Source organism: Pygocentrus nattereri, chromosome 11 (assembly GCF_015220715.1).
Source record: "Pygocentrus nattereri isolate fPygNat1 chromosome 11, fPygNat1.pri, whole genome shotgun sequence".
Classification (NCBI taxonomy): domain Eukaryota; kingdom Metazoa; phylum Chordata; class Actinopteri; order Characiformes; family Serrasalmidae; genus Pygocentrus; species Pygocentrus nattereri.
This window is the reverse complement of record NC_051221.1, coordinates 11,049,389-11,062,722: the sequence shown is the minus strand read 5'-3', so window position 1 is coordinate 11,062,722 and position 13,334 is coordinate 11,049,389. Positions and strand designations below refer to the sequence as shown.

Genomic DNA, 13,334 nt, shown 5'->3' with positions numbered 1-13,334 from the left:
AGTATGATTGTAATAAATATGATTCCCCCCAGAGTGTGGCTGGTGACTCCGGCAGATCTAACTATAACAGCATAAACTAAAAGGAGAGAACCAGAAGGTAACATAGATATGGGAGTACCCCGAGACACTGGGATCTGCCCACTCCACCGTCAATAAACCTGTGTGATCGCGTGAAGTGGTGGGTCAACATCATCAACATCTCAGTTTACCATAAGCCTCTATGCCCATGAACCCCTGGATCTCCTGCCTTTATCTAAAGGGGAAGGCTAATTATCAAAAGCTAAACTAAATAAATATGTTTTCAGTCTAGACTTAAAGGTTGAGACTGTGTCAGAGTCCCAAACATTAACTGGGAGATTATTCCACAATTTGGGGGCTTTGTAAGAAAAAGCTTTTCCACCCATTGAAGTCTTCTGAATTTTAGGAACCAGTAGAAAAGCAGCTTCCTGGGATCTGAGTAAGCGAGGCAGTTTATAATGGGAAATAAGATTTGCAGGTACTCTGGTGAGAGATCATGCAGGGCTTTATACGTCAATAAGAGAATTTTATAGTCAATACGGAATTTGATAGGAAGCCAGTGTAATGCTGATAAAACTGGACTGATGTGATCAGATTTCCTGGTTTTAGTGAGTACTCTAGCTGCAGTATTCTGAACTAATTGAAGTTTATTTAGGTTCCTGTTGGAGCTTCCTGACAACAATGCATTACAGTAATCTAGCTTTGAAGTTATAAAGGCATGTACCAGTTTTTCAGCGTCATGTAGGGATAACGCATTTCTTAACTGTGAAATGTTTCGGAGGTGAAGAAACACTGTCCACTGTCCGAGCAGCCTTTGGACCAAGAAGGAGAACTTCTGTTTTATCTGGGTTTAAAAGAAAGAAATTCTGCAGCATCCAGTTTCTTATATCTTTTACAGTTTCTTATATCTTCTATTTTATTTAATCTGGATTTATCATCTGTTTTGGCTGATATGTATAGCTGTGTATCATCAGCATAGCAGTGGAAACTAATTCCATGTCTATTTATAATTAAGCCTAATGGTAACATGTATAATGTGAATAACAGAGGACCTAAAACAGAACCTTGTGGAACTCCATATTTCACTTTTGTATAGGTAGATGATACATTATTTTATTGTATGAACTGAAACCGGCCAGTGAGGTAGGATGTGAACCAGGATAACGCTATTCCTCTAATTCCAACCATGTTTTGTAGTCTGTCTAAGAGAATAGAATGATCTATAGTGTCAAAAGCTGCACTTAGATCGAGTAGTACCAGCAGAGATACATGGGCTTGATCAGAGGCAAGAAGAACATTTGTTATCTTAACTAGAGCCGTCTCTGTGCTATGATGGGGCCTAAAACCAGATTGGAATTTTTCATATATGTTGTTCTTATATAGATAGGAACAGAGTTGCTGGGCTACAGCTTTTTCTAAAATCTTAGAAATAAATGATGTTAGAAATAGTTCTGTAGCTTGACAATTCGCTGGGGTCAAGATTTGGCTTCTTTATCAAAGGTTTAATCACTGCTAGTTTGAATGATTTGGGGACATGACCTAGGCTAAGAGAAGAATTAATTATTGTTAAAATGGGTTTAATCATAGCTGGTAGCACTTAAAATAAGTTTAAATAAGTTTGTTGGAATCATGTCAAGTGTGCATGTTGCAGAATTCGAGGAAGATATTATTTTTTCTAGTTCTGACTGCTGAAGCGGACAAAATGTTTCCAGTCTCTCTTCTATAACCACATTTTGTGTTGTTTCAGCCAAACCAGATGATGGGTAAGTTACTGGTATTGGTTGAACTTTTTGTCTAATATTCTCGATTTTGTTATTGAAAAAGTCCATGAAATCATTGCTGCTATAGTTGGCGGGTATTTGAGGTTCAGATCTTGCCTGGTTTTAGGTAAGTTTTCCGATTGCGCTCAATAAAATTCTAGAATTATTTTTGTTGATTTCGATAAGTGAGGACAGGTATGCTGAGTGTGTTTTGATAAGTGCCTTTCTGTACCTGCTAAGGCTGTCCTTCCAAGCAGAGTGAAATACTTCCAGCTTGGTTAGTCGTCATTTGCGCTCTAATTTCCGTACTGTCTGTCTTAAGGTGCGTATGTTATTGTTGTACCATGGAGCGAGATTTTTCTGTTGCATCATTTTAATTTTTATAGGTGCAATGTTATCTATGGTTGAACATATTTTCTAGGCAGTCTGTTAATCTGTCTAGCTCTGTTGGGTCTGATGAAGGAAAAGCTACGGTTGATAAGTCTGGAAGGATTTCAATAAAGTGTTGAGCTGTATCTGGCATTATTGAACGCTTCATTGCAATAACGGGGTGATGTACACATTTTCACTAAGATCTAGTTCATATGAAATTAGGTAATGATCTGAAACTACTGAAGTTTGTGGAAGAACAGTTAGATTATGTATGTCAACACCCAGAGTCAAAACTAAATCTAAAGTGTGATTACAGTAATGTGTAGGCCCTATTACATTTTGCATAAGGCCTACAGAGTCTAAGACAGATGAGAATGCCTTTTTTAATGGATCTGCTGGGTTCTCAAAGTGAATATTAAAAACTCCTGCAATTATTACGTTCTTGGTGCTCACTGCTAGGTCTGCAACAAAGTCACTGAATTCTTTTAAGAATTCTGAATAAGGTCATGGTGGCCTATGAATACTAATTAGGTTAAGTACGCTATTATTTGTGGTTGGCTATGTTTATGAAAAGAATTTTAAAAGAATTGAAAGGGAGACTGTGTTTCTGATTTATGTCTAATGATGTTTTATAAATGACACATATACCACCTCCTTTGCCAGATTCAGTCTAGGCCTGTGTACATAATTATAACCTACAGGGGTGGCTTCCTTTAATGAGAAATAATCACGAGTTTTAATCCATGTTTCTGTGAGACATAATACAGAAATTTTATGATAAATTATTGTATCATTTACAATGAGAGCCTTAGAGTTGAGTGATCCTATATTAAACAAGGGTGCTTAAAGTCTGTGCCGCCCAGCTTTGTGGAGTACTTCAACATGTCTTCAACATGAGCCTGAGTCTCCAGAGGGTCCCCATGATGTGGAAGACATCCTGCATTGTTCCTGTTCCAAAGACGCCACAACCCAGTTACACAGGCCAGTGGCACTGACGTCTCATGTCATGAAGACCATGGAGAGGCTCGTCTTGGATCAGCTCCGACCCATTGTTCAGCCTTTTCTAGATCCCCTCCAGTTTGCCTATCAGCCCCGCCTGGAAGTTGAAGACACCATCATCTACCTGCTCAACCGTGTATATGCTCACCTGGAAAAGCTAGGCAGCTCTGTGAGGGTCATGTTTTTTGACTTCTCCAGTGCATTTAACACCGTCTGGCCTGCTCTTCTGGGTGATAAGCTAACAGTGATGCAAGTAGATGCCCCTCTTGTGTTGTTGACTACTTGACTGGCAGACCACAGTACGTACGCCTGCAGCACTGTGTGTCGGACAGAGTAGTCAGCAACACTGGAGTTCCACAAGGTACTGTCCTCTCTCCCTTCCTCTTCACCCTCTACACCAAGGACTTCAGCTACTGGACAGAGACTTGCCACCTTCAGAAGTTTTCTGATGACTCTGCAATAGTTGGATGTATCAGCAAGGGAGTGGAGGATGAGTACAGGGCGACGGTGAAGGACATTGTTGCATGGTGCGAGGGAACCACCTGCAGCTCAATGTGACAAAGACAAAGGAACTGGTGGTGGACCTGAGGAGGGACAAGGCACTGCTGACCCCTCTGTTCATCAGGGGAGTCAGTGTGGACACGGTGGATGATTGCAAATATCTGGGTGTGTATATTGACAATAAACTGGACTGGGCTAAGAACACTGACGCCCTCTACAGGAAGGGCCAAAGTCGTCTCTATTTTCTGAGGCGCCTGAGGTCCTTTAACATCTGCCGGACTATGCTCAGGATCTTCTATGAGTCTGTGGTGGCAAGTGCTTTCCTCTATGCTGTTGCATGCTGGGGAAGCAGGCTGAGGGTGGCAGATGCCAACAGACTGAACAAATTGATCCGCAAGGCCGGTGATGTTGTGGGTGTGGAGTTGGACTCGCTGACGGCTGTGTCGGAGAGGAGGACTAAGCTGCACGCCATTGTGGACAATGGCTCCCACCCACTCTACGACACAGTGATGAGACACAGGAGCTCATTCAGTGCAAGACTGTTGGTGGTGCTTTCACACTCGTGGTAGCATGAGACGGACTCTACAACCCACACAAGTGGCTCAGGTAGTGCAGCTCATCCAGGATGGCACATCAATGCGAGCTGTGGCAAGAAGGTTTGCTGTGTCTGTCAGAGTAGTGTCCAGAACCTGGAGGCGCTACCAGGAGACCTGACTGCCATTAGGTACTGAGATGAGATCCTCAGACCCCTTGTGAGACCATATGCTGGTGCGGTTGGCCCTGGGTTCCTCCTAATGCAGGACAATGCTAGACCTCATGTGGCTGGAGTGTGTCAGCAGTTCCTGCAAGATGAAGGCATTGAAGCTATGGACTGGCCTGCCCGTTCCCCAGACCTGAATCCGATTGAGCACATCTGGGACATCATGTCTCGCTACATCCACCAACGCCATGTTGCACCACAGACTGTCCAGGAGTTGGCGGATACTTTAGTCCAGGTCTGGGAGGAGATCCCTCAGGGGACCATCTGCCACCTCATCAGGAGCATGCCCAGGCCTAGTAGGGAGGCCTAGTAGGGAGGTCATACAGGCACGTGGAGGCCACACACAATACTGAGCCTCATTTTGACCTGTTTTAAGGACATTACATCAAAGTTGGATCAGCCTGTCGTGTGTTTTTCCACTTTCATTTTGTGTGTGACTGCAAATCCAGGCCTCCATTGGTTAATAAATTTGATTTCCATTGATGATTTTTGTGTGATTTTGTTGCAGCACATTCAACTTTGTACAGAACAAAGTATTCAATGAGAATATTTCATTCATTCAGATCTGGGATGTGTTATTTGAATGTTCCCTTTATTTTTTTGAGCAGTGTATTATATTATATTAGCAGATGGTCGGTTCAGCCTGTTTGTCTGCTGCCTGGTCCCGGCTCTGGACAGTCAGCAACTATTTATCCTGCTCTGCCGACTAACTAACAGACTATGGGCTATGCTGCACGATAGCAGAGCAGTGCCCTCTCGCGTGGGGTAAACACCGTCCCGCCCTATGAGACCAGACTTCCCCTCAAACTTGGACCAATTATCTATAAAGCCCACATGATTTTCTGCACACCACTTGGACATCCAGCAGTGTAGTGCCCTAAGCCTGCTGTAAGCTTCAGCACCCCATCGTCTTGGAATAGGGCCAGAGCATATTACGGCATTGGACATTGTATGGGCTATTTTGACCACATCTTTAATATTACTCTTAGTGACTTCAGACTGCCACATGCGAATATCATTGCCACTTACATGAACCACTATCCTTGAATATCTATTCTTTGTTAATAGCTTAAGAAGAAATTTCTTCTTAAAACTTACAGTTTTTTCTAATCTGGGATTTGCTTTTAGGTAAGAACAGAATCTACGCACACTCAAGAGCACAAAGGTGTGAACAGTTCGGTGGTTGAAGAATCTGACGTAGACTTTTTCTGAGGACCTTTCTCAAGAACACATTTATAAAGCAACTTTGGAAGATTCTGGTGAATGAGCCCCAGTGTTTTGACATATTGCAGCCAGAAACAGAGAAGAAGAAAATTACAGCTGATTTAGAACAAAAAAGGGTTCTTTTGTTTTACAAGAATGACATCGAAACATCACTTTTTCATGCTTTATGGAAACATTTTCAAAAGGATTCAATATAGAACCATAGGCAGCACATTTGGCATCGATCTGAAGAACCATTTCCCCACACGAAGAACAATTTAACCATGCAATTTTTTCCATAGAGATCTTGTGGTTCTAAGTTTTGCTCTTACTAAAGAACTATCTTTTTGAAGTATTTAGGCTAACAGGATCCACTTGCCTGTGCAACCGTTCCATGTTAGCAATGTCTTGTATGTCACACCCTATCAGTCTAGCTTGATAGTTTTCAGGGAGAAAAGGTAAATGTGGCGTATCTCACCTCTGCTGTGGCTGCTCTCGGCAAATGTTCCCCATTAAAACTGAGAGCGTTTTGCAGAATAACTATACAGGTCATTATTCAGTAGATAGAGAGCTCTAACTGATACTGAAATACATCAGCTCATTATTGTCAAGTCTGTGTGTGTGTGTGTGTGTGTGTGTGTGTGTGTGTGTGTGTGTGTGTGTGTGTGTCTGGCCTGGTTAGATCAGTCTCTGCGGAGCCCAGATGACAGTCATGATATCGTCTGGTGGAAGTTTCCGGTCCATTGTGGCCAGCCTCTCTTTGTGCTCGATTGCATCAGCTCATGGCACTAATAGCTTTCAGTGGGTTATCACTTAATTTCCACAAGCATAAGCTGAGCTTGGAGCGACACAGATTTTTTTAGAATGGATACTTTTTTACTCCTGTTTTAGTCTGTGTTTGATAGCTACTTTTACTCCTACTTGAGTTGGTGTTTGATAGCTACTTTTACTCCTACTTGAGTTGGTGTTTGATAGCTACTTTTACTCCTACTTGAGTTGGTGTTTGATAGCTACTTTTACTCCTACTTGAGTTGGTGTTTGATAGCTACTTTTACTCCTACTTGAGTTGGTGTTTGATAGCTACTTTTACTCCTACTTGAGTTGGTGTTTGATAGCTACTTTTACTCCTACTTGAGTTGGTGTTTGATAGCTACTTTTACTCCTACTTCAGTTGGTGTTTGATAGCTACTTTTACTCCTACTTCAGTTGGTGTTTGATAGCTACTTTAACTCCTACTTGAGTTGGTGTTTGATAGCTACTTTTACTCCTACTTGAGTTGGTGTTTGATAGCTACTTTTACTCCTACTTGAGTTGGTGTTTGGTAGCTACTTTTACTGCTACTTGAGTTGGTGTTTGATAGCTACTTTAACTCCTACTTGAGTTGGTGTTTGATAGCTACTTTTACTCCTACTTGAGTTGGTGTTTGATAGCTACTTTTACTCCTACTTGAGTTGGTGTTTGATAGCTACTTTTACTCCTACTTGAGTTGGTGTTTGATAGCTACTTTTACTCCTACTTCAGTTGGTGTTTGATAGCTACTTTTACTCCTACATGAGTTGGTGTTTGATAGCTACTTTTACTCCTACTTGAGTTGGTGTTTGATAGCTACTTTTACTCCTACTTGAGTTGGTGTTTGATAGCTACTTTTACTCCTACTTGAGTTGGTGTTTGATAGCTACTTTTACTCCTACTTCAGTTGGTGTTTGATAGCTACTTTTACTCCTACTTGAGTTGGTGTTTGATAGCTACTTTAACTCCTACTTGAGTTGGTGTTTGATAGCTACTTTTACTCCTACTTCAGTTGGTGTTTGATAGCTACTTTTACTCCTACTTGAGTTGGTGTTTGGTAGCTACTTTTACTGCTACTTGAGTTGGTGTTTGATAGCTACTTTAACTCCTACTTGAGTTGGTGTTTGATAGCTACTTTTACTCCTACTTGAGTTGGTGTTTGATAGCTACTTTTACTCCGACTTGAGTTGGTGTTTGATAGCTACTTTTACTCCTACTTCAGTTGGTGTTTGATAGCTACTTTAACTCCTACTTGAGTTGGTGTTTGATAGCTACTTTTACTCCTACTTGAGTTGGTGTTTGATAGCTACTTTTACTCCTACTTGAGTTGGTGTTTGATAGCTACTTTTACTCCTGCTTGAGTTGGTGTTTGATAGCTACTTTTACTCCTACTTGAGTTGGTGTTTGATAGCTACTTTTACTCCTACTTGAGTTGGTGTTTGATAGCTACTTTTACTCCTACTTCAGTTGGTGTTTGATAGCTACTTTTACTCCTACTTCAGTTGGTGTTTGATAGCTACTTTTACTCCTACTTGAGTTGGTGTTTGGTAGCTACTTTTACTGCTACTTGAGTTGGTGTTTGATAGCTACTTTAACTCCTACTTGAGTTGGTGTTTGATAGCTACTTTTACTCCTACTTGAGTTGGTGTTTGATAGCTACTTTTACTCCTACTTGAGTTGGTGTTTGATAGCTACTTTAACTCCTACTTGAGTTGGTGTTTGATAGCTACTTTTACTCCTACTTGAGTTGGTGTTTGATAGCTACTTTTACTCCTACTTGAGTTGGTGTTTGATAGCTACTTTTACTCCTGCTTGAGTTGGTGTTTGATAGCTACTTTTACTCCTACTTGAGTTGGTGTTTGATAGCTACTTTTACTCCTACTTGAGTTGGTGTTTGATAGCTACTTTTATTCCTACTTGAGTTGGTGTTTGATAGCTACTTTTACTCCTACTTGAGTTGGTGTTTGATAGCTACTTTTCATCCTACATGAGTTGGTGTTTGATAGCTACTTTTACTCCTACTTGAGTTGGTGTTTGATAGCTACTTTTACTCCTACTTGAGTTGGTGTTTGATAGCTACTTTTACTCCTACTTGAGTTGGTGTTTGATAGCTACTTTTACTCCTACTTGAGTTGGTGTTTGGTAGCTACTTTTACTCCTACTTGAGTTGGTGTTTGATAGCTACTTTTACTCCTACTTGAGTTGGTGTTTGATAGCTAATTTTACTCCTACTTGAGTTGGTGTTTGGTAGCTACTTTTACTCCTACTTGAGTTGGTGTTTGATAGCTACTTTTACTCCTACTTGAGTTGGTGTTTGATAGCTACTTTTACTCCTACTTGAGTTGGTGTTTGGTAGCTACTTTTACTCCTACTTGAGTTGGTGTTTGATAGCTACTTTTACTCCTACTTGAGTTGGTGTTTGATAGCTACTTTTACTCCTACTTGAGTTGGTGTTTGGTAGCTACTTTTACTCCTACTTGAGTTGGTGTTTGATAGCTACTTTTACTCCTACTTGAGTTGGTGTTTGATAGCTACTTTTACTCCTACTTCAGTTGGTGTTTGATAGCTACTTTTACTCCTACTTCAGTTGGTGTTTGATAGCTACTTTTACTCCTACTTGAGTTGGTGTTTGATAGCTACTTTTATTCCTACTTGAGTTGGTGTTTGATAGCTACTTTTACTCCTACTTGAGTTGGTGTTTGATAGCTACTTTTACTCCTACTTGAGTTGGTGTTTGATAGTTACTTTGACTCCTACTTCAGTTGGTGTTTGATAGCTACTTTTACTCCTACTTCAGTTGGTGTTTGATAGCTACTTTTACTCCTACTTCAGTTGGTGTTTGATAGCTACTTTTACTCCTACTTGAGTTGGTGTTTGATAGCTACTTTTCATCCTACATGAGTTGGTGTTTGATAGCTACTTTTACTCCTACTTGAGTTGGTGTTAGATAGCTACTTTTACTCCTACTTGAGTTGGTGTTTGATAGCTACTTTTACTCCTACTTCAGTTGGTGTTTGATAGGTACTTTTACTCCTACTTGAGTTGGTGTTTGAAAGCTACTTTTCCTCCTACATGAGTTGGTGTTTGATAGCTACTTTTACTCCTACTTGAGTTGGTGTTTGATAGCTACTTTTACTCCTACTTCAGTTGGTGTTTGATAGCTACTTTTACTCCTACTTCAGTTGGTGTTTGATAGCTACTTTTACTCCTACTTGAGTTGGTGTTTGGTAGCTACTTTTACTCCTACTTGAGTTGGTGTTTGATAGCTACTTTTACTCTTACTTGAGTTGGTGTTTGATAGCTACTTTTACTCCTACTTGAGTTGGTGTTTGATAGCTACTTTTACTCCTACTTGAGTTGGTGTTTGATAGCTACTTTAACTCCTACTTGAGTTGGTGTTTGGTAGCTATTTTTACTCCTACTTGAGTTGGTGTTTGATAGCTATTTTTACTCCTACTTGAGTTGGTGTTTGGTAGCTACTTTAACTCCTACTTGAGCTGGTGTTTGATAGCTACTTTAACTCCTACTTGAGTTGGTGTTTGATTGCTAATTAACACCTGTGCAGGTTGGTTTCTGTTGTTTAATATCTACTTTTTTACAAATTTCACACTTTTGCACAACTGTAGAATTTTTCTGTTTCTAGAGTTTTCCTCAGAGCAATGTATACGATAACGAGAAGCTGAGAACATGCAGCAGATTTTGGATTACTGGACGTTAATGATGGCCAGTTTGAAAGTGCGTTAGTCTTATTTTCATCTTCAACATTTTTTATGTTGAAGATTATTCATACATTTTGGTGAAGCTTATTTTTACATTGGCTTTAAATGCCCACAGCCAATCCTATATTCGACGCAGAACTGTTTTATAACAATCTCCTGGTGTCCTCTAAATGCTGGGCAGTTAAATCTGGTCCACATAGACGTGTGGTTTGTTGGCGTGTAGAGCTGTGTTTGAAGCGCCGGCGGTGCTGGGTAAGGGCCACTGTGCTAATTGGTTATGCTGTTGTTGCTGGTCTGTCTGTATGTACTGGGCTGCATTACAGCTGCACAGCTTCAGGCAGGACACAGATATAGAAGCGTCGGCTAATCGGCCCGACTGGAGCTCTCAGAGGCAAGGTCAGCACGCAGACTGTGGAGGCTCAAATGCTGCTGTTTTGGACAGAAGATTCTCAGCCTCCTACTGACCCTCTCAGCTTTGATCTGCAGTGGACAAGAATGAGTTTGTTCAAATAAAACAAAGAGCATTTCACTCTTTGATGTTGCTTTCATTCATCTCACTTAACACCTTGACAGGTAAACCTCTCTCTCTCTCTCTTTTTCTCTCTCTGTCTTTCTCTTTCTTTTGTCTCTTTCTCCCTTTACTGTCTTTCTTTCTTTCTTTCCTTTAATTCTCTCTTACCTTTACTCTGTATTACTCTCTGTCTAACTCTTACCTTTACCTTTTAATCTCTCGCTCTCTCTCTCTGTGAAGGTAGGGTTACATCAGGGATCAGCTTTGAGCCCCTTCTTGTTTGCAATGGTGATGGAAAGGTTGACAGATGAGGTCAGGCAGGAGGCTCCATGGACCATGATGTTTGCAGATGACATTGTAATCTGTGGTGAGAGTAGAGAGCAGGTGGAAGAGAATCTGGAGAGGTGGTGGTTTGCACTGGAGAGGAGAGGAAGGAAGGTCAGTAGAGATAAGATGGAATACATGTGTGTGAATGAGAGGGAGGCAGGTGGAAAGGTGAAGATGCAAGGAGTAGAGGTCGTAAAGGTGGATGACTTCATATATCTTGGGTCAACCATCCAGAGCAATGGACAGTGTAGAAAAGAGGTGAAGAAGAGGGTGCAGGCAGGATAGAGTGGGTGGAGACGGGTGTCAGGGCTGATGTGTGACAGAAGGATGGCAGCAAGAGTGAAAGGGAAGGTTTACAAGACAGTAGTGCGTCCTGCTATGATGTATGGTTTGGAGACTGTGGCTCTGTCTAAAAGACAGGAGGCTGAGCTGGAGGTGGCGGAGATGAAGACGCTGAGATTTTCGTTGGGAGTGACAAGGCTGGACAAGATTAGAAATGAGCAGATCAGGGGGACAGTGAAGGTGGAGCAGTTTGGAGATAAAGCCAGAGAGGCCAGGTTGAGATGGTTTGGACATGTGTTGAGGAGGAATAGTGGATATATTGGGCAAAGAATGTTGGAGATGGAGCTGCCAGGTAGAAGGAGAAGAGGTAGACCTCATAGAAGGTTTATGGATGTAGTGAAGGTGGACATGGAGATGGTTGGTGTGAAAGTAGAGGAGGCAATGGATAGGGCAAGATGGTGGCAGATGATCCGCTGTGGCGACCCCTAAAGGGAGCAGCCGAAAGAAGAAGAAGCTCTCTCTCTCTCTCTCTCTCTCTCTCTCTCTCTCTCTCTCTCTCTCTCTCTCTGTGCTAATAGGTAGAATATTAGCATCTCATTAGCTTATCAGCTGCCTTAAAAACATGGAATTCATAATGAGATCTGAGACACTCACACACACAGACACACACACACACACTCACAAGCGCACACGCAAATGCGCACACACACACACACATACTCACACAGACACACACACATACACTCAAACACACACAAACAGACACACACACTCATAAATGCAAACTCACACACACATATACACACACACACACACACATATGTACACACTCACACACATACATACACAAACACACACTTTGCAAACACACAAATGCACACACACACACTCACAAACACACACAAATGCACACACACACATATTCACATACACACAAACACACAGACAAATGCTCACACAAATGCGCACACACACTCACTCACACACAGCTCTGTGTCTCTGGCTGCATAACACAGGATGAGCTTCTGCAGTTTTCATGAAAGCTCAAATAGGAGCAGCTCTCCTACAGTACTGCACAAATGTTTTTCTTTTCCAGTCAGAGTACAAGTTATACATTTTCCAGGAGACATTTCTGAGGAGATTATATTCACTTGGAAGAGGAAAGTCAAACAACCACCTGGAAGACCTGGTGGACACCAACTCTTTCCCCATCAGATAAACATCACTTAAAGCTTTGATCTCTGAGCGAGAGGAGATCGAGCTGCTTCAGATCTGAAAACATCCACAGGTGTTTCTGTCCATCCTTCAACTGTGAGAAGACCACTCAGTGCTATGGGTCTGAAAGGATGTGTAGCTGATCAAGAAGAACCTCAGAGAAAAGGAGACGGACACCAAATATAGAAGCTGAACAATGGACTGACCACCACATAGTCCAGACCTCAACACCACTAAATGGGTTTGGTTGTTTCAGAAAATCATCAACCAGCTTCTAAGACTGAACTTTGGATACAGAAAAAACTGATGTAATATTTAGTTGTTGATGCTACTAAGCAATTTTCTTTTAAATGCTTTCTTTGTTTATGAAGCTGAAAAATGAATAATGTATACTTTCCTTTTGAGTCTTGGTTCCTCTCAGTGTTTCTTCCTCAAGATTTTAGAGAGTTTCTTCCTTTGAGTCTTGGTTCCTCTCAGTGTTTCTTCCTCAAGATTTTAGAGAGCTTCTTCTTTTGAGTCTTGGTTCCTCTCTCCTAATTCTGCCCATCTAAAGTTGCTGTTATTGGGATTGAGTGTTTCAGGTTGAAGTAAGGATGTGAATAAAGAGCTATGGTTTCACCTCAGAGTAAAAACAGTGTCTCCTGAGAGCTAATTTGATTGTGTGATCCACAGCTGTGTTTCTTCCCAGGCTGCAGGCCTTGTGTTCACTGATAGAGCGACACTCCTGATCTAAAATAAGTTTTTGTTTGATTTGCATACATATGAATACATTTGAATATGCATGTGGCACTTCCAGCGTAAAGCTGAAGCGAGACGGCTGCTTCGGCTCAGCGCTTTGTTTTCTGGCTGAGCTGGAGTTTGACTTCATTGTGGCTCCC

General features: G+C 41.5%; 1 protein-coding gene across 4 annotated transcripts in view; it reads left to right on the top strand.

Moving 5' to 3' along the window:
* khdrbs3 (KH domain containing, RNA binding, signal transduction associated 3) overlaps nucleotides 1-13,334 on the top strand; it is a 225,590-nt gene that overhangs the window by 131,638 nt on the left and 80,618 nt on the right. The window lies entirely within an intron of this gene.